A 21121-nucleotide genomic window follows, 5' to 3' on the forward strand; every position below is an offset into this window, starting at 1 on the left:
TATATATATAAAATCACATATATAATAAAGAGAAATTGCAAAAGGAACAAATCTATATAACTCTAGATTCACATTTCAACTTCAATCTTGTAATCACAAGCTGTCATTTAACCTTGGGTGTACACACACTAAGTCCCACCCTCCAAGGCAGGATTTTCCCTGTGCCTCTGGGGTGGTCTCAGGAGTCAAGGCCTGCTGCTTCTTTAGCCTTGTAGAATAGCAGAAGACCTGGAGCTAAAGAGTAGGGGGTTGTTCAGGCATCTGGATCTTCTCCAGTTGGCATCAGTCACAGGTGGTGATGGTGAACTTTAAGGAGGTCGGATGGTCCACAGCACCAGGAACAGTCTTTTAGTACCCTGAAAAATCATTTCTCACACAAATGGGCATTCTGGGTATGGAGCAAGGACAAGGGACACTCTAGCCAGCGCCAGTTCCCAAGGGTAGTTTAATTTTAGGGTCCTGTATATTTTCTCTACCTGTCCTGAGCTTTGGAGACAATATAAACAGTGGATCTATAATTCCTGTCTTATCTTAAAACTGCTCTCTGATTTAATTACCTAGGACACTTGAAACCTCGGGAAGGTCCCTATTCTAGGCTGTTTTCTCCTAGGTATTTCTTGTTTATTCTAAGTCTTATTATTTCTCTGGCTCAGAACCTAAGGTCCCTTATACGCTTTAAGTCTCTCGGCTACTTGGTTGTACTCATATTTATAAGAGTCCATCTGTGTATTTAGCCTGGTAAATCCTTTGCTTTCTGGGGAGTATAGTTCTTCCTTCTTGTGTGCACTATTATCTCTTTTTTCTCTAGATAGTATTTGGCAGGATGGCTAGCAGTCTGAGTTCTTTCTCTTATTCTGTGCTTTAAGTGAGGCCATCTCTTAGGCCCACAACTGGAACAGGCTCTCATATCAAGACACTTGATTTGTCCAGTTATTGTCTCAGGCCACTGAGTCTCCTCCCTTTTGGTGTCCTGGGCAACGAGTACTCACAGTTGCTGGCTTCATCAGGGTTTTCTCTCTTGGTATGTAGTCCTGCAGACATGTGCTGTGGCAATAAAAGCATACCTGTTGTCCATGCCGATGTTGGTCTTTTTGTCAGCCCCAAGTTCCAAGGTTGTTCTCTGCACTGATGATCTCAGGGGTAGGGAGTCAGTCCAGATGACATTTGTGTCCACCACAGTAGTGCTGGCTTGCCTCTGACCAGCATGGAGAAAACTGCTCCCGTCTGTAAAACACGTTACCTCGGCTCCCGGCTGGAGTCAGTAGGTGAAGCCTTTCTTCTATCCGTGAGTTCTTGTCAGTTAGTTGCAGCCTGTCTGGGCCCCAATCCTGGGGAGTAAGTCTCAACCCAACAGAGGGTAGGAACAGTCTAGGATGACCATAAATGAATGGGATACCCAGCCCATCTCTTAGTCCACCATTTTCGGGTAGTCCATAAATATATTTTGGCCCATTGGCCTGGAGGAGGACCCTGTCTATCTTAATCGCTGTCTTCACACAGAGCTAATATTTTCACCATCTGGGATGTTTTTTAAGGCCTGGGATTTCTTGGCCCTGGCTTTTATTTGTTAGGGCACTCTTGGACCCGAAGCTGGCTCCTTCACTTGTAATGTGCACACTGGTTTTTTTTTTTTTTTTTTTTTTTCTCTAGACTATCTTTTTCACTCTTTTCCTCTAGACTTTCACAGCAACTTATAGTAAACCTTTTATTTTTTAATCTCTTCTCTATTTTTTTCTTTTAGACTTTCCCAGCAACTTTTCTCTACTCCTTAACCTTCTCTGACTTACTATTACCACCAATAATTTTAACCCTGTCTATGATCCCATCTATCTTATCTTTTTTTTTCTTTTACTCTTTTTCTTTTTCCCTGATATAGTATAGTATACTTCCTAAATCTTTCAATGACTCATTTTGTAGTCTCTCTAGCCTCTGAAGCCTTGTCTACACTGACAGAATGTCTCTAGCTCTCTCAAGATCTGTCAATGGAATCTGGCGTGGGCCTTTGGGTGTCTCTTACCTTCTGTAACCCACTGTTGACCACAGCCTGATCAATTGATGGGGTCCCCATGTCTGAGGGAACATTTTTTTCGGTGTCTTCTCTTGTTTTCTATTCCTGAAGGCCAGAACCTATAAGGGTCTTGTGGAAGAAAGGCTCTTATCTTATTTATTATTTTAATTACCTGTAAAAGCAGTAAATAGTCTTTTAGGACTCTGTACAAACTAATGTATCTGTGAGGCTGCATGACTGCTGTTTACATTATATTAGAGACCACAACCTAATTTAGTCTGTAAACAGTACCTTGTCCACAGGTGTAATGTGAGCTCACCTCTGAAGCTCTAAGAAAGAAATCAAATCAGAACGAATAGCCTTATCTATAGCATTTCACAGTAAGGACTATTACGATGTTTAAAGGTTTACACAGTATTAACATTTTTTTTAAAAAGCAATTTGAGTTACATTTGACATTTATTTGAATTTAACTTTTAACAAAATAGAAACTTTGGTAGAAGTGATATATAATAAGAACAACAAAGTAAACATTTTTATGTCTAACATAAGAGCACAAGTCTTTACCACTTTTTAATTTTATCTTGTCAAAACTCTCATCTTTGAATCAAATCTTAATAAAAATCTCATATAAATAATGAAATTTGTCTCAAACAGTAATGGCTAGAAAATTTATCAAAACTGAAGCATATATATATATATATATATATATATATATATATATACATTGACTCAGGACAGCCTGTAACTTTTAAGCTGTAATTTTAGAAAAAAAAACAAAACTTTTTTTTTTTTTTATTAAACTGGGAAAAAATCATTGTCAACTTTTTTATTATAGAAGCTAAAAAAACTGTTGCCCCCCCCTTTCTTTTTTTTTTTTTTTTTTTTTTCTGCTTTCTGCTGGTGCCCTTCTCCTAGCCACAAAGCAGGGCAAATTATCAGTTTTTTTGTGTAAAAGAAGACTGTCTCACAAGTAAGTTTTAAACTAAAATTAAGTAAGCAGTTTTAACCAGTTTTTTTTTTTTTTTTTTTTTTAAAACAATTATAATTTTCAGGTGAATAATCTTGCTGCGGCTGTTTTATCCAGCATGGCTCAAGGAAGATGTCTGTCTCCTCCGCCAGGTTTTTTTATCATCTGGGCTCTACCTATTTTTATAGGCAGCAGATGGAAAGCTGCCAATTTGTTACAGCAGCGACCTTGGGGTCCCCTGCATAGCCACACACACACTCAATTAGGTAGCTGTTGTATCCTATCTCCTCCGTAGCCTCCGCTAACAGCAGAGAAACAGAATCTTTTCTTGGCTATAAGCTGTGAGACAGGACCTGCTTGTCTTACTGCTCTGCAGCAGCACTCACCAGCTGCTCTATCTCTTTTTAACTTAGGATGTTTTATACAGTAATTTCAGTCCAGAAGGAAAGAAAAGAAACGACGATCGTCAGTCAGAGTCTAAGAACATATAAACTAAATAACACAGATTACTCACCCCTGCCACGGGCGGCACAGAAAACACAGATAGCTCACCCCTGCCACGGGTGGCATAAACAACACAGATATCGCACCCCTGCCACGGGTGGCACAGAAAACACAGACAAACACACCCGGCCACGTCGGCCAAACGCGACCTCAGACGGAGAAGCACACCACGTCTTCTCCTCCAGATGGAGACTCCGTCTCCCAGATTCAGAAACTCAACAGTTGAATCTCTCAACCGCCCGGCCGAATCCCTCGACCGTCAGATGGTCAAATCCCTTGACCTAGCTGGCTCTCCCAGCTCTTCTAGGGCGTCCCCTAGGGTTGTAGCCTGTCCGCGGGTCCACAGACACAGAAACCAAAACACAGAGACATAGACAGCAGCGCTGCACTCAGACACACTCTACTCATTGTCTCCTCTCGAAACGAATGGTTTACTGCCCCTCACGAGACAGAAACAGCTGCCAGTCCAAACCGAAGTGCACTTTTCAGAAACCAAATAATCTAGACAGACGGGCACAAACAACTTAGAAATCAAATAACTTAAACAAACCTAGACAAAACAGCACGCAATTTAGGCAACCCTATCACACGAGAAAGTAGACGATTTGGACAAAAGGTCACACAACAACTAGACAGAAAAAAACCGCGGTGTCCCTTTACCTCCCAGCGTGGTTCTTGGATTAAGGTGGTCGCATATCCCGGACGAGCCCCCAAATGAAGAGCCCCATACTCGGGAGACCCTTCCTCAAGCCTCCGGAATCGCGACCCCCCCAAAATCACAAGAAACCATACCTGGATGCAATCAGCAGAGGTTTATTAGGGGAGGAGCCGGCGGTCAAAAACGACATGCTCTTTAGCTCCAAGAGCAGGGTTTTTGGCCCCGTGTGGTGGGTTAAAGGGTCTTTTATAGCATGGGGTGGGGGGAGGAAGGCATTTTCGCGCGCTTACACATGATTGGATATTTCAAACATCAGCAACTTGCAGAACTGGCAGAACTTGTAGAAACTTGGACCTCCCAGAAAAGGGAGGGAGAGAGAAGTAAACACCAGATAGCCCATTACTCAGTTGGGCTTGTTTGGACTTGTCTGGGCACGCCCTTGCATGCCTTTATTTTTTTGTCACCCTGCCCCTGCAGGAGCTTAATATTTTTATTATGACTATATTTAACAAATTGTTGGTGGTCTTTGCTGACCATGAATTTTTGTTATTGTTACAATGCTGCTTTCAAATTTTGTTCTCACAGAGGCAGGTGGATTTCTGAGTTTGAGGCCAACCTGGTCTACAGAGTGAGTTCCAGGACAGCCAGAGATAAACAGAGAAACCCTGTCTCGAAAAACCAAAAAGAAAAAGAGAGAGAGAGAGAGAGAGAGAGAGAGAGAGAGAGAGAGAGAGAGAGAGAGCGCAGCATTACTGAGGTAAAAAATCATCTCATCTTCTGGGCAGTGTTTTTCTGAGATCACAAAGAAGCCGTGTTCCAGAGATGGCCAAGATTGTACCTCATGCTGCAGCTTAATTTGGTAACGTGTAAGAGTCACCTGGGTGGTACTGGTTTTGAAGGTATGAAGGAATTATGGAGAGCAGCTTGACACTGTGAGAGACCAGGCAAGGCCATTGGTGAAAAGGTGCAGCCTCAGTTGTAGTTGACAGCCCAGGACTGAAGGGGTTATGCAAAGAGGCTGGAGGTTTGGCACCATGAAGAGAGGCTATTGGTGAAGTCTAGTTGCAGCGAAAGACCCCAGCCTATTGGAGATGCCAGTTCCATGGGATGATCACCAAGAACAGCAGCAGCAGTGGAGTGGATCAACTTGAGGTTAGAGTGCTACTGAGGGCAGAGCTGGAGAAATGGCACCAGCCCTTTAAAGGAGCCCAGAAGATCATGTGTGGATCCCAGACATTGAAACAAGAAGCTGTAACATTGAAGTTGCCTTGGAGACCCCAAGATGTTTAAGATGCCAGATCTGTGGGATACCTGCCGAGGAAAGCTGCTAACAGGGAGTGGAACCAGCCCAGGAAAAAAAAGTTTGTTGCAGTCAACAAAGATGAAAAAGGAGTTAAAGATCTGAAGAACACTTTGACCTCAGAAATGGAGATGCAGAGTTTGGAGTTTGCCCAGCTGGTTTCTTGTCTTGCCTCAGGGATTACAGTTAAGTGGTTGGATGAATCTCTGAAGAGACTTTGAACTTTGGACTTTTAACATTGTTGAGACTGCTATATATAGACTATGGGGACTCTGGAAGTTGGACTAAATATATTTTGCATTATGCTATGTTTAGGTATGGTCCCCATAGACTCCTATGTTTGAACAAGCCTATGGGGGCCAAGGAGTGGAATGTGGTGGTTTGAATATGCTTGGCCCAGCACCTTGATAATAATGAACAGAACCTCTGAACCTCTAAGCCAGCACCAATTACATGTTGTCCTTGTTAGAGTTGCCTTGGTCATGGTGTCTGTTCACAGCAGTAAAACCCCAAGACAGGCTAGTTTTGTGTCACTTGACACAAGCTGGAGTCATCAGAGAGGAGGGAGGCTCAATTGAGAAAATGCCTCCATAGGATCAGGCTATATGCAACCCTGTAGGGCATTTTCTTAATTAGTGATTGACAGGGAATGGCCCAGCCCATTGTGAATGGTGTTATCCCTGGGCCGGTGGTCCTGGGTTCTACAAGAAAGCAGACTGAACAAGCCATGAAGAGTAAGCTGGTGAGTAGCACCCCTCTACGGCCTCTGCATCAGCGCCTGCCTCTAGGTTCCAGCCCTGCTTGAGTTCCTGTCCTGACTTCCTTTGATGATGAACAACGATGTAGAAGTGTAAGTCAAATAAACCCTTTCCCGCCCAAGTTGCTTTAGTCATGGTGTTTTGCTACAGCAAGAGTAAGCCTAAGATATGTACTGATCTATGTGTGTGGGGTGGTCAAGTGCATCTATAGAGAAAGTAAAGTAATGCTTACTAGAGCTAGGAGAGGGAGGAAGGGAGAGTCAGCGTTTAATGGTTATAGAGTGCCAAGGATTTCTCTCTCTCTCTGTATATGTACATGCTGATGTACATGTGTGTGTTACTGTTCAGTTGCTATAAAGAGACACCATGACCAAGGCAACTCAGAAGAAAGCATTAACTTGGGGGCTAGCTTACACTGATTCTGAGGATTAGCACATTATCATCATTTGGGGGAGTGTGGTGGCATGTAGGCATGGTGTTGGGGGAAGTAGCTGAGAGTACTACATTCTGATTCATGGACAGGAGAGAGAGAGACACACACACACACACACACAGAGAGACAGAGACAGAGACAGAGAGACACAGAGAGAAAGAGAGAGAGAGACACACACACACACACACACACACACACACACACACACAGAGAGAGAGAGAGAGAGAGAGAGAGAGAGAGGCTGAGTTTGGTGTTTCAAAACCTCATAGCTGACTCCCAGTGACACACCTCCTCCAACAAGACCACATCCCCTAATCATTCCCAAACAGTTCCACCAACTGGAGAGTAAGCATGAAACACATGAACCAATGGGAGTCATTCTCATTCAAAGCCCCATAGAGTGTGAGAAGACAGTTTACAAGCACTCTGGTGGTCCAACTTAGCACCTTTATCCACTGAGGGCATTTCTATAGTCTCCCTACCTTTTTTTTTTTTTTTTTTTTTTTTTTTTTTTTTTTTTTTTTTTTTTTTTTTGAGAGGGATCTCTTGGTAACCTAGTCTATTTGGCCAGACTGGCTGGCCAATGAGCCCCAGGGACCCACCATTTCTGCATCCCAAGTGGTGAGATTACAAACATGTGCCCTGCACCAGCTCTTTTTCCATAGGTTCTGAGAATTGAGCTCAGGTCTGTATCATGCAAGCACTGTACTGATTGTGCTGTCTTCCAGACCCAGAATGTTCAGTTTGGCTGCTAAAAAAGAAAGTAATGATGATGAGTGTCTTAGTCAGGGTTTCTATTCCTGCACAAAACATCATGACCAAGAAGCAAGTTGAGGAGGAAAGGGTTTATTCAGCTTACACTTCCACATTGCAGTTCATCACCAAAGGAAGTCAGGACAGGAACTCAAGGCAGGAACCTGGAGACAGGAGCTGATGCAGAGGCCATGGAGGGATGCTGTTTACTGGATTGCTTCCCCTGGCTGGCTCAGCTTGCTTTCTTATAGAACCCAAGACCACCAGCCCAGGGATGGCACCACCCACAATGGGCCCTCCCACCCTTGATCTCTAATTAGTGAAAATGCCTTACAGCTGGGTCTCATGGAAGCATTTCCTCAAGGGAGACTCCTTTCTCTGTGATAACTCCAGCTTTTGTCAAGTTGACACACACAGAGCCAGCCAGTACAATGGGGAAAAATGGTCCCAGCACGCAGGAGGCTGAGGCAGGAGGACTTCCATGAGCCTCAAGCCAGGACCAAAAAAAAAAAAAAAAAAACCATTGTCTCAAAAGACAAAAATAAGTTGGGAATACTGGTACACGCCTTTAATCCCAGCTCTTGGGAGACAGGCAGGTGGAAGTCTATGAGTTCCAGGTCAGTCGAATATACTTAGCGAGACCCTGTCTTTGCTTTTTCTGTTTTTTGTTTTGGTTTTTCGAGACAGGGTTTCTCTGTGTAGCCCTGGCTGTCCTGGAACTCACTCTGTAGACCAGGCTGGCCTCGAACTCAGAAATCTGCCTGCCTCTGCCTCCCAAGTGCTGGGATTAAAGGCGTGTGCCACTACTGTTCGGCAGGAGACCCTGTCTTAAAAAAAAAAATCCCACCAAAACTACAACTCCAAATAACTTGGATGTGATGGCTATTCTTGTTTTATTTTGTTCCTGTGACCAAGGTCATGATCAAAACTCAGTCAGGGGAGGAAAGAATTTCCCCAACACTTCTAGGTCACAGTCCATCACTGGGGGAGATTGGCAGAAATACCAGCACAAACTTGAAGGACTACCTATTGAGGAACTCTGCTTACTGGCTTGCTTATAAGCTCATGCTTAACTAGCTTTCTTACAGATCCTGGGCCAACCTGCCAAGGGGGATGGTGCTGCCCATAGTGGGCTGGGTCATCCCACATCAATGAACCATCATGACTATTCCTCGCTCCAACTGAAATGCCTACAGGCCAATCAGACATAGGCAGTTCCTCAACAGATTCCTCCTTTCAGAGTCCCAGAGGCTGTGTCAAGACCACACAGTCAAGGCTAACCAGCAGAGTGAGTTACAGGCTAGCCTGGGTTACAGAGTGTGGGCCTCTTTCCCAAAACTAAAACATTGGGGCTGGAGAAATATCTCAGTTAGGACATGTAGCACTTTTGCAGAGGACCCTAGTACCCACGTTGGGTGGCTCATAACCATCTTGGGTATGGTGGTTTGAACAGGAATGGCCCCATTCATGTATGTGAATGCTTGACCATAGGGAGTGGAACTATCAGGAAGTGTGTGGCCTTGGAGGAAGAACTATGTCACTGTGGAGGAACACACACACACACACACACACACACACACACAAATATCCTATCTCTATCTATCTATCTATCTATCTATCTATAATTAAAAATAATAAAAATTAACCTTAAAAAACAAACAAAAAAATCCAAACATAAACAAAGTTCAAAACTAAAAGACTTTATCATGGCAATTTATTTATTTATTTTTAAAGATTTTATTTATTTATTATATATGACCAGTACACTGTAGCTGTCTTCAGACACACCAGAAGAGGGCATCAGAACCCATTACAGATGGTTGTGAGCCACCATGTGGTTGCTGGGAACTGAACTCAGAACCTCTGGAAGAGCAGTCAGTGCTCTTAACGGCTGAGCCATCTTTCCGGCCCTATCATGGCAAATTTTGTGTTGTACTTTACAGTGCATACATGCCCACATACTCACAGAGTGAAACTTTTGTTTCAAATCCAACATGCTCCAGCATCTTTCCGGTCCCATGAGTCACTGTTGCAACCCATGGCAACTCTGTTACCTTGGAGACAACACCCTAGATCAGAGGTTCTCAACCTTTAGTGCAGTTCTTCATGTTGCCTTGACCACCCAACCATAAAATTATTTTGTTGCTACTTTATAACTGTAATTTTGCTACAGTTAAGACCATAAAATTATTTTGTTGCTACTTTATAACTGTAATTTTGCTACAGTTAAGAATTGTAATGTTGCCGGGCGGTGGTGGCGCACGCCTTTAGTCCCAGCACTTGGGAGGCAGAGGCAGGCAGATTTCTGAGTTCGAGGCCAGCCTGGTCTACAGAGTGAGTTGCAGGACAGCCAGGGCTACACAGAGAAACCCTGTCTCGAAAAAAAAAAAAACACAAAAAAAAAAAAAAAAAAAAAAAAAAAAAAAAAAAAGCCGGGCAGTGGTGGCACATGCCTTTAAGCCTTTAATCCCAGCACTTGGGAGGCAGAGGCAGGTAGATATCTAAGTTCGAGGCCAGCCTGGTCTACAGAGTGAGTTCTACGACAGCCCAGGCTACACAGAGAAACCCTGTATAAAAAAAAAAAAAAAAAAAAAAAAAAAACCAAAACCAAAACCAAAACAAAACAAAACCCAAAACCACACACTCCAAAAGAATTGTAATGTTTTAAATATCTGATATCTAGGATATCTGATATGCGACCCCTATGAATTTGATTCCCAAAGGGTCGGAGACCCACAGGTGGAGAACCACTACCCTCGACCCTCACTTCCCACCCCAAATCCAGTGGGTTAAGAATACCCTGGACTCCCCTTGTACAATGCTCTGGGCTGGCTGTTTTCTGGCTCTCACTGGGGTTACAGGAGAGTTTTCCAGTCTCCTGTGTTCCTCTGCTCCCAGCCCTGCTCTCCAGCATCTGACTCTCCCATAACAACCAAAGTCCTCACCGTGTTCTGTGGGATACCTGTGGATTCAGTCTTTGTCTTTTCTTTTAAAGTTTATTTATTTATTTATTGGACATTGGTGTTCCGTCTGCACGCTTGTGTGTGTGTGAGGGTGTTGGATCCCCTGGAACTGGAGCCACAGACAGCCATGAGTTGCCATGTGGGCTCTGGGAACTGCAGCCTGATCCTCCGGAAGAGCAGCTAGTGCTCCCAACTGCAGAGCCATCTATCTCTCCAGCCGTTATATCTTTTCTTGATGTAGTCCATCAGCTCTGGGCTCTGCTTATTTCCATCTTCTGCCCCTATACCCTGGGCACCAGAACATTCCTGCAACATCCTCACCCTGGGATGGAACAGATATTTGGTTCTTTCTCAAACCTTGAGGTTTTTCCTTAAAGTTACCTTTTCTTTTTCTTTTCTTTCTTTTTTTTTTTTTTTTGGTTTTTCGAGACAGGGTTTCTCTGTGTAGCCCTGGCTGTCCTGGAACTCACTCTGTAGACCAGGCTGGCCTCAAACTCAGAAATCCGCCTGCCTCTGCCTCCCAAGTGCTGGGATTAAAAGGTGTGCGCCACCACTGCCCGGCTAAAAAGTTAAAGTTACCTTTTCACTGAGGCCTTTCCTATATATCATCTATCAATCATCTATCTGTCTGTCTATCTATCTATCTATCTATCTATCTATCTATCTATCTATCTATCTATGAGACTGTGCCCACTATATAGGACCAGGATGGCCTAGAACTTAGAGAGTTCTACCTGCCTCTGCCTCCCAAGTTCAGGCATCAAAGTTGTGTGCCACCGGGCATGGTCTGATCATCCAATTTTAACTGCTTTTCAAACCTCCCCCTGTCAATCCACACCCCCTTCTCTGTCTCCCCATCCTTTCCCTCTCCTTACAAACACAATTTCCTTATTTATTTAGGCTGCTGACCAACGTGCTCACTCCCCTGCCCCGTCTCTGGCGTCTCCCACGGTGTTACTGATGTTCAGGTAGGCTTAGATCTTTCTTTGTCTGTTCGCTGCGAGCCTAGCCTCTAGCTGCAGAGCCATCTCTCCAGCCTCCGGCCTCCACCTTTCTATGTAGCTGAGGTTGGTTGTGCTGGGTAGTTTTATGTCAACTTGATAGAAACTAAAGTCATCCGAGAGAAGGGAACCTCAATTAAGAAAATGCCTTCATAAGATCGGGCTGTAGGTGAGACTGTAAGCCATTTTCTTATCTAGTGTTTGATGAGGGAAGGCCCAGACCATTGTGGCTTCCCTTCCTGGGATGATGGTTCTCAGTTCTTATTTTTTTTTTATTATTATTTTATTTTATTATTTTATGTGTACAGGTGTTTTATTTGTATGTATGTATGTCTGAGCAGCACACACATACAATACCCCCAGAGGCCACAAGAGGGCACCAGAGCCCTGGGAATTACAGGTGGTTGTAAACCACCATATAGGTACTGGGGGTTGAATCCAGGCTCTTGGGCCACAGCTTCATTTTTTTTTTTTTTTTTTTTTTTTTTTTTTTTGAGACAGGATTTCTCTCTGTAGTCCTGGCTGTCTCAAACTCAGAGATCTACCTGCCTCTGCTTCCCAAGTGCTGGGATTAAAGGAGCGTGCCACCACTGCCCAGTGGTCCCGGGTTCTATAAGAAAGCAGGCTGAGCAAGCCAGGGAGAGCAAACCAGTAAGCAGCACCCCTCCATGGCCTCTGCATCAGCTCCTGCCTCTAGGTTCCTGCTCAGTTTGAGTTTCTGTCCTGACTTCCTTTGATGATGAACTATGACATGGACGAGTAATGTCAAATAGTTTCCTCCCTAAGGTGCTTTGGTCATAGCATTCTATCACAGCAATAGAAACCCTAACTAAGACAATGACTTTGAACTTAAAAAAAATATTTACTTGTATTTATGTGTATGTGTTTGTGTCTGAGTTTACCTGTGCCATGTGTGGAGGTGCCTGCAGAGGACGGAGCTCGTCAGCTTCCCTGGATCTGGAGTCACAGCTGATTGTGAGTACTTTGAATTGTGTGCTGGGAACCCAACTGGGGTTCCCTGAAAGAGCTAAGCACTTATCTGGGGAGCCATCCACCCCCAGTCTTTTTTTTTTTTTTTTGGTTTTTCGAGACAGGTTTCTCTGTGTAGCCCTGGCTGTCCTGGAACTCACTCTGTAGACCAGGCTGGCCTCGAACTCAGAAATTCACCTGCCTCTGCCTCCCAGGTGCTGGGATTAAAGGCGTGCGCCACCGCCACCACCGCCCGGCACACGTGTGACTTAAAGAGCATTGTTTAGGGAAAGTCACTTGAGAATTCAAGTGTGAGTCCTTGAGGTTTTGGCCCAGGACGTGTGACCTCAGTCCTTAGGTGAAGAGGAGAGCATGTGAGACAGGATATGAGATAAATACCCCAGTATCCATGTGTGGGTAGCAATTTTAGATTTTATTCATTTCTTACTTCTAGTTGTCTCAAAGACTTTGTCCCAGGCATGTTCCTGGTCTCCCTGCTCACAGGCTCTCCAGTCAGCTGATGACATCACCGTCCTCACACGCTGTGACTCTGAGACAGTGGTAGAGTGTCCTGCCATCTCATATCCTGTCTCACATGCTCTCCTCTTCACCTAAGGACTGAGGTCACACGTCCTGGGCCAAAACCTCAAGGACTCACACTTGAATTCTCAAGTGACTTTCCCTTGTGACCTAGATTTGGTATCTCCTGAATTGCTATGGCCTTTTATTCTGGGGGGGTAACCTGACTCCAAGTTCAGTTTGGAGGCCACCCTTATGCCCCTTCCTTTCTGTACACCCTGGAACTCCAGCTGTAACCTGTTTAGTTCAACCCAAGAGGCATTTAGAAGTTCAGGGTTGGGGCTGGAGAGATGGTTCAGTGGTTAAGAGCACTGACTGCTCTTCCAGAGGTCCTGAGTTCAATTCCCAGCAACCACATGGTAGCTCACAACCATCTGTAATGAGATCTGATGCCCTCTTCTGGTGTGTCTGAAGAGAGCAACAGTGTACTCAAATATATAAAGTAAAATTAAAAAAAAAAAAAAAAAACAGGGTCTAAGTGGAGTCATAGAACAGGTGCACTTCCAGAGGCGGCCACACGATGGCAGCACAGACTGGGTTTGGAGACTGGACACCTAATGCCTGAACCTAGTGTTCAGTTGATAATTACTGGGGCTCCAGAGGAATGTGACACAATCCTCTAAGGCTGGGGACTTTAGGGCTGGCCCAGGGCCCTCAAGTATGGGGCTGTGTGTCTGTGGACCGACCAGAAATGGGCCAACCATGGACATGAGACAAACATGCACAAATAATGCTTGTACTGTCTTTCCCACTCCCTGTGGTTTTCCCATGTATGTATGTGTGGGCGTGTGTATGTATGTGTGGGTGTGTGTATGTATGTGTGGGTGTGTGTATTATGTATGATGATTCCAGATCCACGCACATTCTCTTCCTCTCTAAAATTCTGTGGCTGAGCATGGGACAGGAGGATGCCCCGAGTCTCAGATGGCCCCGCTCCCATCTAAGGCCCCCCTTTTCCCTTTCCCTCATCAGTAAACAATTCAGTTTAGCAATTCTTGCTCAGCAGGTGAGGATGCTTGGTATCAAGCTTGTGGATCTGAGTTCGAGTCCGATGACGAACATGATGAAAAAGAACAAATGACTTCTGTAAGCTACCCTCTGATCTCTACAAGGGTGTGTGCACACGCGCACATGCACATGCACAGGCATGCGCGCACACACACATACATGCACGTGCACACACGTGCATACTATAATGAAAATGTAGGAAAATTTCTTGTTGAGTGACCTAGGATAAGCATTTTGTGCCTCTGGGGGCAGCTTCCCACCTGTGCAGGGAGGGAGTCACTCCACTTGATGATGGTTGTCCGGCATTGCTCAAGTGACAGATGGCCCTGCAGCTGCCAGCATCTCGTGGCTGTTACTTCTGAGGCCCTGACTGCTCCAGCGTTGATAGAGTGACCTCCTACCTGAAGTTGGGAAGCAGTTATGCCTCAGGGCCAGCAGGGGGTGCTGTGCTCTCTGGACCTGGCATTGGGTTCTCCAGTCTTAGCCTGAATGGATCTCTGCAGGTTCGACTGGGATGTAGTGGGTAGCATCCGTGGGTGTTGACACAGTTTGCAACCGATGGCCAGTGTTCTGGGTGGTGATTGTGGGTTTACATGTAGTCATTCCTTCACTCATTTAGTGTTTAAGCACCTGTCAAGTGTCAGGCACTGCGCTGGGAACAAAGCTGTTAACAGGTGCATGTCCCGTTCCATGGTTGTAGATCCAGGTGACAGGGGTTAGACAGGGCTCTGAGAGAGTTCATGGGAGGGGGAAGGTAAGTTGACAACCAGGAAGGCATGGGGAGCCTGGGGTGGCGGGGCTGTATGGGAGCTGAAATGAACAAGAGATCCATAAGACTCTTCTCCTCAGGCACTGGTGTGGGGCATGTGGAGACTGCTCAGAATCTAGGACTAACATACTGCAGACAGTGTGTGTGTGTGTGTGTGTGTGTGTGTGTGTGTGTAAAGGGGTGGGTACATACCAGACCTGGAATGAGCAAGGTCCTAGGAGCTCAGCTCCAAGTGCCGGAAGGCATCGTGTCCCCTCTGTGAAGGTCACTGGGCTGGGTGGGAAGGAGGAACACTCCTGTCCCTCCGAGCAGAGACTAGACAGAAGTGCGGTGGGAGCTGAGGGCATCTGCCAGAGTCCAGGTGATCGGAGGGAGAGAGGGTTGGTGTGGGGCAGCACAGCAGGAAGGCAAAGGATGCTCTGAGCCCCAGCTGAGTCAGGGGAAGTGTGGGGCAGTGGAGAGGAGAAAATGAGGATAGTTTCTTTCCATTATGAAGAGCAAAGCTCCTTGGTCGGGGCAGGGGCAGGGGCACGGGCGTGGGCGCGGGCGGGTGTCATCTTATACGTCCTGAGCAGGTCAGAGAGTAGGATTTGACTGCACCTGGATCAGTGGAAACCACTTATCAGATGGGAAAACTGAGGAAGGGGAGTTCACTCTTCCAGACTGAATTCTCAGTTCTTGGTGGTTCATATTTTAAAATGCAGGACACAGACTCCTAGGAGCTGGACAGGAAAGTGTCCATCGGTATAACCTCTCCTAGTATCTGCTAATGCTGAGTACTTCCGGCCCAGTCTCTCTCCCGTGCGCAGCACCGAGATCCATAGAACTCTTGCTTGACTGTGTGTGTGTGCGTGCACACATACGCTTACATGTGCGCCAGCCCGTGTGTGTGGAGGTCAGAGGACAGCCCCATCTGTTTTTTTCTCAGGTGATGTCTGCCTTTTTTCTTGAAGTAAGGTTACTCATTGGCCTGTGACTCGTGGAGTGGGCTGGCTGGCCATCGAACCTGAGGGGTCCACCCATCTTGACCTTCTCGGCTTTGGGATTTCAAGTGATCGCTCCACATCACCTTTCCGCTTTTGCTCTACAGGGGAGAGAATGGAGGTTCAGAGAAGTTAAGTGGTAAACCCAAGGTCTCATAGCAAGCAAGATTCACACCCAGAGTCTGACTCCCAAGTGCTCTCCCAAGTGCTTGGAAGGCCAAGTGGTGTGGGGTGGCTAATCTTAGTTGCCACCTTGACTCACCTGGGAAGAAAGAGCCTCAGTTGAGGAGTTGCCTCTATCAGAGTGGCCTGTCTGTGTCAGCTTCTGTGGACCCGTAAGGGGATGTTCCACCAAGGACTGAGCTCCTAGAGGCGCTTTCTGAAATGACCACCAGGAGGCAGCAGAGGCCGAGTCGGCGATCAGACCAGATGCTCTGTCTGCCGGCAGGGTGCGCTATTGCCTTTCAGACGCTGAGAACCTAGGGAACGTGCTGTGGGACTCACAGGAACTCAGGACAAGGGAAGGTTGAGTTTCTTTTGCCAGGCAGTTGGGTGAGAAGGCTGGGTGATCCCTTACTCGCAGAGAGTGGTGAATCCTGCTTTATAGGCCTCACAAGACGTCTGTGAAGGGATGAACTGTGAGGCTGTGGCCTAATAAGGCTTTGCTAAGGGGCACCTACATTTGAATTCCATACAATTTTCCCAAGTCATAAAAATATCTTGAGCTCAGGATGTAGCTCGGTGGTGGATCACTTACCTAGCATGCGAAAGGCCTGAGCATAACAAAAACAGAAACAAATGTCCCCGAATCGGAAAATATTGTTCCATTGACGTTTTAAGAGAATGACCATATCTGGTGTTGGAGTATCAAGGTGGTATCTGTGTTCAGGGGATGGAGCAAGGAGGTAGGATGTTCAGGGCTAGCTCAGGGCTACAAAATGCCTTGTTCTCAAAACAACAACAAAAGAAAACCCTCAAACAGAAGAGCTGGGCTTATTGGTAATTTCCTGTAGCTGGTAGGACTTGAGAGGCTTAGCTGAACCAGAAAGATCTCCTGAATTTGAGGCCAGCCTGGATACTACAGCAAAGACCCCCATTCCCTTTTAAAAGATAAACCATCTAAAATATAAAAAAATCATTTTGTGGGCTGGAGAGATGGCTCAGTGGTTAAGAGTACCCTCTGCTCTTCCAGAGGTCCTGAGTTCAATTCCTAGTAACCACGTGGTGGCTCACAACCATCTGTAATGAGATCTGATGCCCTCTTCTGTTGTGTCTGAAGACAGTGACAGTGTACTCATATACACAAAATAAATAAATCTTTTAAAAAAATCATTTTGTTTTATTCATTTATTTTTATGTGTGTGGATGTTTTGCCTGCGTGTATACTGGTGCCCTTGGAGGCCAGAAGAGTGTGTCAGATCCCCTGGAACTGGTGTTATAGACAGTTGTAAGCTGCTAAGTAGGTACTGGGAATAGAACCCTAGGTCCTCTGGAAGAGCAGACAGTGCTTTTCTTAACTGCTGAACTATCTCTCTAGCTCTGCAAAAGTCATTTTTAGCTGTAGGGTGACCTTAGCTCCTTGAAGACTGAAACCAGGGCTGCCCACACTGTAGACACTCAACTAGGCAGTGCTGATTGTCCCAGACCCCCCAGTACGACCCCCTGTGCCTGTGGTGATCAGGTTGCTGTTCTCAAAATCAGGAGATCTTTGGGCCCTGCTCTGCTCAACCTGTGGGACTCAAGCTACAAATGTTAGAGCCATGACTGTTGGCTGCATCTCCACACCTTGTGCTCTGCCTTAGCCGCTCTTCCCTCATAGGGAACCCCTGTTTTCACCATCGAGAGAGGTCCACTCTCATCTCTTCCTAAAAATGCATAAAACAAAAGGCACTTACTATTGACTATAGAGTTCGTGAAGTATTTGATTTTTATTTAGATTTTTTTTTTTTGAGATACTATACATACAGTGCAGGCTGGCCTTGAACTTACTATGTAGCCAAGGATGACCTTGAACTTCTGATTCTTCTGCCTTCACCTTCCAAGTACAGTGAAGACAGATGTGTCCTCATGCAATGGTTTAGGTGGTCTTGGGGAGCCAACCCAGGGCTTCGGGATGGCCGGCAGTTGGTTACCAACTGAGCTACATCCCCAGGCCGAGTTCATGAGTTTTGATGAATGTTCACACCCAGGGAATCGTCACTATAGCCCAGACAGAGAACACCGTCAGTCTTGATGAAGAATACAAATGAAACCCAAACAAAATCTCTCAGAGGTAAAACATGTGCAGTGTGCCGGTCCCAGGGGAGCCCTGGACAAATCTGTGTCAGTGTTGCTTAGGGACCTCGGTGAAGTGGGGCAGGTGGGCACTTGGTGAGGCTGCACTCTGTCATCTGTGGGATGGAAACTGACAAAAGAAGTAAGAGCTGCTCTGGGGCTGGATCCTGGCCCCTGGTTCCAGCTGCTTTGCTTCAGCCCTGTCTTGTTCTGCCTGTCTCCGTTCTCTTGTGTCTCTTCCCCCAACACTTGCTCAGCTCCCAGCCACTCCAGATGTGGACTGAGACTGCAGCCTCCTCAGCATCTCCTGCTTTGCTGGCCAGAAATGCAGTCCCAGATTCAGCCACAGGCAGAGACCGAGCAGCGAGCAGAGCAGCGCTGGCTTGCCTTGTCTCTTCCCTGAGTGGTGGCTGTGCTTTCTCCTTCCCTGATGATCTGAGGGCTTCTGGAAGGCGGGAGCTAAGTCTCCAGTATCCTCTTTAGTGTCTCCATCTTTCTGCCCCAGGAGAGCCAAAGATGGATTCATAGAAGCAGGGAGAACAATGGGAGACCGAAGCTTTTTTGGGAAGGGAAAAAGGAGCTTGTGGGAAGAAGGGGCCAGAGGCGGGTGGTTTAAACTTGTGGAGTCTAGTCCTCCATTCATTGTGATGGCTTCTGCCCAAATAGACTCTAGGAGCCTGGACTCATTTGCATACATTTGCATGTGTTTACTATTACCTTCAAGACTCCTCTTCTCTAGGCACCCAGAAGAGCAGGCTGGATCTGGGGGGAGACTGACAGGGCCCAGGATGGGGCACTGGGAATGCCCTGGGCCATAGCTCTCCATCCTGGGAGCTAAGCTGGTGTTCAGCACTTTCCTTTCTGGGTGACTCTCCCAGCCCAGGGCTGGCTGGGGCAGCTTGGCTGGCTCTGGGCTGGTCCCTCTTGCTGAGGTGTGTTCCTCAGGGCTCCCCCTTTCCCCTGTACCCCCATTAGTATGCCACACACAGCTGTTCCTGCAGTAGGATATCTATAACAATGAGGCAAAATGTTGACTTCGAAGATATGAGAGCCCACTGTGTATGAATCTGCTTCCACAAAGCACAAAAGCAGGAGCCGTGAGCCTAGGCTAACAGCTAGAAGCCAGGGTCATGGGGCTGGAGAGATGGCTCAGTGGTTAAGATCACCGATTGCTCTTCCAGAGGTCCTGAGTTCAATTCCCATCTGTAACGGGATCTGATGCCCTCTTCGGTGTGTCTGAAGATAGCGATATTATACTTGTATATAAAAAATAAATAAATCTTTAAAAAATAGTCACGGCCCCTTCGGGGCTAGGGTCTAGCATAAGGCACAGTGGGCTCCTTGGACCACTCACATTCTTTGTCCTCTTCTGGCTAGTGACACGAATGGGTTTATTCTGAAAGTCCATTGAGTTGGACAGTGGTTCCGTAAGTATTTTTCTGCACAAAAATTAAGAAACTACAGAGTCTGGAGAGATGGCTCAGCAATTAGGAACTGATTTTCCAGAGGTCCTGAGTTCAGTTCCCAGCAAACCCATGAGATTTCTCACAACAGGAACTCTGGGAGATCTGATGTCCTCTCCTGCCTTCTGTGAGCACACTCACACATGTGGCAAACACAGACACACACTTAAAATAAAACAAGAATAAGCTGGAGAGATGGCTCAGCGGTTAAGAGTGCTGGCTGCTCTTACTAGGGACCAAGATCCCGTTCCCAGCACCCACGTGGTGGCTCACAACCATCTGTAACTCCAGTCTCAGAGGATGTGATGTTCTCTTCTGAGCCACCCGGGTACCAGGCCTGTGGTGTCTACACATACCTGGAGGCAAAACACTCATACGTATAAAATAAAACCCTCCAACAACCTTCAACAGGCAGGCATTCCATGTGTGCTAGGAATGTGTTCTAGAAGTTCCCACTGTCTCCCACTCACCCTTGACCTTGGCCACTCCACTCTTGAGAGTTCCTGTGAGTTTCTTCTGTATCTACTCTCTTTGCCAGCTGGATTGTGAAGCGGCCAAGGACTGTGTTGCCCTTGTGTTCTTTGGCATGGGATCTGAACACAGAGACTCCGCAACATCTCTGGGGTACTTCACCTACCTAGAGGAAGACACACTCTCCTGTCCTCTGAAGGTCAGGACCCAAACCCAGCTTTGGAAGGCCAGAAGTGAACTAAAGGATGGGACCACAGATTCCGAGGAGGGAAAGCTAACTTGGGGTTGCCTGGATGGGGGGTATCCATATCTAGGTCCTCAGAAGGCTGCTCCTTGCTGTGTTGATACCCTGGCCTCCTTTTCTTGTTTACTGAGGGTGGTACTTCCTGGGGACTGTGGGTTTCCCAGAAGCCTGCCTTCTTACAGAGAGCCCTGTGTTCATACCTGGGGAGGAGGAGACAGGGGCCTGGCTGTTTTGAACTTGTTTGCCTGGGCCCAACTTATCCCTGTCACTGCTTGCCCTGAGCGTCAGGGCTTCCTGGCTGCAGGGGCCTGTCAACAGGCATAGAGCCCCTCTCTGACCCCGAGACTTACAGTCACTGGAGCACTGGTCTCTGGCCTCTGTGTCACTGTTTTGTGAGTAGGAGAAAAATTTAGGCAGTTGTGGGGCCAGACAAGCTGGGAGGGTGGGGGGTGTCTCCACGGGGGACCTTAGGGCCTGCCTGAGAGGTATGGTTAGTGGGGACCAGCAGGCTGTCACTTTTAGCTGACAGGTGTTTGGTGGCAATGTCTCCTAAAGCTCTGTCCCCAGGTTCCCCTGGGAGGCAGCTGGAAATGCTGGGAAGGGCCGGGGAGAGCTCAGAGCCTAAGCTTTGGCCAACTGGATTCTAACCTGATGCAGGCCTGTTGCTCCACCTTGCCTCAGTTTACCCTCTTGTCAGTGAATTCTTCCCACAGGACTGAGTTACATTCCCCAGCAGTGGTTCACACTTTGGAAAAGGGGCCTCTTGGGTTAGGAGATTCCCCCTGCCTCATAAACGGAGACCAGAACCTATACTCGACGTTGTTGGGCAAGCACGGGCATTGCTTTTGGCTAAGGTTCTAAATATTAGAGAACAGCTTCTGCAAGTCCCCCCTTTTAGCTCTTGCATGCACATCCTATAACTCTGGAGTCCCAGCTAGCTGCCAGGGCCAGGGACCTTCATTTCTTTTTCTAGGCCTCTGTCTTCAGGGGCACTAGAGTATGTCCTTGCTGGT

Source organism: Arvicanthis niloticus, chromosome 6 (assembly GCF_011762505.2).
Source record: "Arvicanthis niloticus isolate mArvNil1 chromosome 6, mArvNil1.pat.X, whole genome shotgun sequence".
NCBI classification, from domain to species: Eukaryota; Metazoa; Chordata; class Mammalia; order Rodentia; family Muridae; genus Arvicanthis; species Arvicanthis niloticus.